Source organism: Arachis hypogaea, chromosome 19, assembly GCF_003086295.3.
Source record: "Arachis hypogaea cultivar Tifrunner chromosome 19, arahy.Tifrunner.gnm2.J5K5, whole genome shotgun sequence".
NCBI classification, from domain to species: Eukaryota; Viridiplantae; Streptophyta; class Magnoliopsida; order Fabales; family Fabaceae; genus Arachis; species Arachis hypogaea.
Genome location: NC_092054.1, coordinates 63,752,682 through 63,757,332, shown reverse-complemented (window position 1 = coordinate 63,757,332; position 4,651 = coordinate 63,752,682). Strand labels below are relative to the sequence as shown.

Below are 4,651 nucleotides of genomic sequence, written 5' to 3'. Positions count from 1 at the left end.
AAAGAATAGAATATACTATAAATTCCAAACTATCAATGAAACATAGCTCCAATCATATGAGCGGGACTTATAGCTTTTTGCCTCTTGAATAGTTTTGGCATCTCACTTTATCCATTGAGGTTCAGAATGATTGGCATCTATAGGAACTCAGAGTTCAGATAGTGTTATTGATTCTCCTAGTTCAGTATGATGATTCTTGAACACAGCTATTTTATGAGTCTTGGCCGTGGCCCTAAGCACTTTGTTTTCCAGTATTACCACCGGATACATAAATGCCACAGACACATAATTGGGTGAACCTTTTCAGATTGTGACTCAGCTTTGCTAAAGTCCCCAATTAGAGGTGTCCAGGGTTCTTAAGCACACTCTTTGTTTTTGCTTTGGACCTTGACTTTAACCGCTCAGTCTCAAGTTTTCACTTGACACCTACACGCCACAAGCACATGGTTAGGGACAGCTTGGTTTAGCCGCTTAGACCAGGATTTTATTCCTTTAGGCCCTCCTATCCATTGATGCTCAAAGCCTTGGGATCCTTTTTATTTGCCCTTGCCTTTTGGTTTTAAGGGTTATTGGCTTTTTCTGCTTGCTTTTTTCTTTTTCTTTCTATTTTTTTTTCGCCTATTTTGTTCTTTTTTCTTTCTTTTTTTTTTTCTGCAAGCTTTGCTCTTTGCTGCTTTTTCTTGCTTCAAGAATCATTTTTATGATTTTTCAGATTATCGAATAACATGTCTCCTAGTCATCATTCTTTCAAGAGCCAACATATTTAACATTCTTAAACAACAACTTCAAAAGACATATGCACTGTTCAAGCATACATTCAGAAAACAAGAAGCATTGTCACCACATCAATATAATTAAACTAAGTTCAAGGATAAATTTGAAACTCATGTACTTCTTGTTCTTTTGAATTTAAAACATTTTTCGTTTAAGAAAGGTGATGGATTCATAGGACATTTATAACTTTAAGACAAAGTTACTACTACTAATGATCATGTAATGAAGACACAAACATAGATAAGCACATAACATAGAAAACGAAAAACAGAGAAAGTAAGAACAAGGAATGAGTCCACCTTAGTGATGTCCTTGAGCTCTTCTATGTCTCTTCCTTGTCTTTGCTGCTCCTCCTTCATTGCTTTTAGATCTTCTCTGATTTCATTAAGGATGATGGAGTGCTCTTGATGTTCCACCCTTAGTTGCTTCCAATAATTGTGTGGAAGAAAATGTATCCCCTGAGGTATCTCAGGGATCTCTTGATTTACAGTCAAATGTTCTACCACTGAGCTATAGACCCTTGATGGAAGCTTTTGTCTTCCCTTTCCTCTTTCTAGAGGCTTCTCTGGCCTTAGGTGCCTTCAATGGTTATGGAAAAAACAAAAAATCTATGCTTTTTACCACACCAAACTTAGAATGTTGCTCGCCCTCGAGCAAAAGAAGAAAGGATGAAGAAGATATGGAGGAGATGGATGGGAGTGTGTATTTGGCCATATGGGTGGGATTGGGTGGTAGAGAGATGTTGAATTTTGAAGGAAAGTGGGTGTTTGGATGTGAGTGGTAAAGAGTTAATAGGGAAGAGTGTTTATTGGGAATAGAGGATGATTGAGAAGAGAGAAGGGAGTGAGTGGAGGTAGGTGGGGATCCTGTGAGGTCCACAGATCCTGAGATGATCCTGTGGGGTCCACAGATCTTGAGGTGTCAGGGCAATTACATCCCTGCACCAATTTAGGCATGCAAAATGCCCTTGCACACAACTCTGGGCGTTCAGCGCCAGGTTGGTGCCCATTTTGGGCGTTCAACGCCCATTTGCTGCCATTTCTAGCGTTGAACGCCAGAACCATGCTTGTTCTGGGCGTTCAGCGCCTGGATGCTCCCATTCTGGGCGTTCAGTGCCAGAACTATGCTCTGTTCTGGCGTTTGAACGCCAGACAGATGCTCCTCCAGGGTGTGATTTTTCTTCTGCTGTTTTTGATTCCGTTTTTGAATTTTTTTTGTTTATTTTGTGACTCCACATGATCATGAACCTAAGAAAACATGAAAAACAATAAAAATAAGAATTAGATAAACATTGGGTTGCCTCCCAACAAGCGCTTCTTTAATGTTAATAGCTTGACAGTGGGCTCTCATGGAGCCTCACAGATGTGCAGAGCTTTATTGAGACTCTCCAACACCAAACTTAGAGTTTGGATATGGGAGTTCAACACCAAACTTAGAGTTTGGTTGTGGCCTCCCAACACTAAACTTAGAGTTTGACTGTGGGGGCTCTGGTTGACTCTGCTTTGAGAGAAGCTTTTCAAGCTTCCTCTCCATGGTTGCAGAGGGAGATCCTTGAGTTTTAAACACAAGGGAGTTCTCATTCCATTGAAGGAATATTTCACCTCTGTCAACATCAATCACAGCTCTTGCTGTGGCTAGGAAAGGTCTTCCTAGGATGATGGATTCATCCTCTTCCTTTCCAGTATCCAGGACTATGAAATCAGTAGGTATGTAAAGGCCCTCAACCTTTACTAATACATCTTCTACTTGTTCATAAGCCTATTTTCTTGAGCTGTCTGCCATCTCCAGTGAGATTTTAGCAGCTTGCACCCCATAGATTCCCAGTTTCTCTATTACAGAGAGGGGCATGAGGTTTATTCTTGAACCAAGGTCACACAGAGCCTTAAAGATCATGGTGCCTATGGTACAGGGTATTATGAACTTTCCAGGATCCTGTCTCTTCTGAGGCAATGTCAGTTGATCCAGATCACTTAGTTCATTGATGAACAAGGGAGGTTCAACTTCCCAAGCATCAATGCCAAATAATTTGGCATTCAGCTTCATGATTGTACCAAGAAACTTGGCAGTTTGCTCTTCAGTAACATCCTCATTCTCTTCAGAAGAGGAATACTCATCAGAGCTCATGAAGGGCATAAGGAGGTTCAATGGGATCTCTATGGTCTCTAGGTGAGCCTCAGAGTCCCTTGATTCCTCAGAGGGAAGCTCCTTATTGACCACTGGACGTCCCAGGAGGTCTTCCTCCTTGGGATTCACGTCCTCTCCTCTCCTCACAGGTTCGGCCATGGCGCTTATGTCAATGGCCTTGCACTCTCCTTTTGGGTTCTCTTCTGTATTGCTTGGGAGAGTACTAGGAGGGATTTCAGTGATCCTTTTACTCAGCTGGCCCACTTGTGCTTCCAGATTTCTAATGGAAGACCATGTTTCATTCATGAAACTTACAGTGGCCTTAGATAGATCAGAGACTAGATTTGCTAAATTAGAAGCATTTTATTCAGAGTTCTCTGTCTGTTGCTGAGTTGATGATGGAAAAGGCTTGCTATTGCTAAACCTGTTTCTTCCACCATTATTAAAGCCTTGTTGAGGCTTTTGATCCTTCCATGAGAAATTTGGATGATTTCTCCATGATGAGTTATAGGTGTTTCCATAAGGTTCACCTACGTAGTTCACCTCTGCTATTGCAGGGTTCTCAGGATCATAAGCTTCTTCTTCAGGAGAAGCCTCTTGAGTACTGTTGGATGCAGCTTGCATTCCATTCAGACTCTGAGAGATCATATTGACTTGCTGAGTCAATATTTTATTCTGAGCCAATATGGCATTCAGAGTATCAACTTCAAGAACTCCCTTCTTCATAGGCATCACATTACTCACAGGATTCCTTTCAGAAGTGTACATGAACTGGTTATTAGCAACCATGTCAATGAGTTCTTGAGCTTCTGCAGGCATTTTCTTTAGGTGAATGGATCTACCTGCAGAAGTGTCCAGTGACATCTTTGATAGCTCAGATAAACCATCATAGAATATATCTAGGATGGTCCATTCTGAAAGCATGTCAGAAGGACACTTTTTGGTCAACTGTTTGTATCTTTCCCAAGCTTCATAGAGGGATTCACCTTCTTTCTGTCTGAAGGTTTGAACATCAGCTCTAAGCTTGCTCAGCTTTTGAGGAGGAAAGTACTTGGCTAAGAAAGCCGTGACCAGCTTATCCCAAGAGTTCAGGCTGTCTTTTGGTTGAGAGTCCAACCATAATCTAGCTCTGTCTCTTACAGCAAAAGGGAAAAGCATGAGCCTGTAGACTTCAGGATCTACTCCATTAGTCTTAACAGTATCACATATCTGCAAGAATTCAGTTAAGAACTGAAAAGGATCTTCAGATGGAAGTCCATGAAACTTGCAGTTCTGCTGCATCAGAAAAACTAATTGAGGTTTCAGCTCAAAGTTGTTTACTCCAATGGCAGGAATGGAGATGCTTCTTCCATGTAAATTGGAATTAGGTGCAGTAAAGTCACCAAGCATTCTCCTTGCATTTATTATTTTCGGCTGCCATCTCCTTTTCCTGTTTGAAAATTTCTGAAAGGTTATCTCTGGATTGTTGTAATTTAGCTTCTCTTAATTTTCTCTTCAGAGTCCTTTCAGGTTCTGGATCTGCTTTCACAAGAATGTTCTTATCCTTGCTCCTGCTCATATGACAAAGAAGAGGGCACAGAATAATAATAATAATAATGGAGATCCTTTATACCACAGTATAGGGATTCCTGTGTGAGTGGAAGAAGAGGGGGAGACAAAGAATGTAATATAATGGAAGAAACACAACTGTGAGGATGGAAGAGAGGTGAGATGAGATGTTAGGATATGAATGAATAAATAGAATGAGATGGGG

The 4,651-nt window shown here is 40.9% G+C and overlaps 1 non-coding gene across 1 annotated transcript; it reads left to right on the top strand.

Moving 5' to 3' along the window:
* Positions 1-3,816: 3,816 nt before the first annotated feature.
* LOC112780707 (small nucleolar RNA R71) lies at positions 3,817-3,924 on the top strand. Its single transcript, XR_003191525.1, has one exon. It is a non-coding gene; the product is annotated as a small nucleolar RNA R71 (small nucleolar RNA).
* Positions 3,925-4,651: the final 727 nt, after the last annotated feature.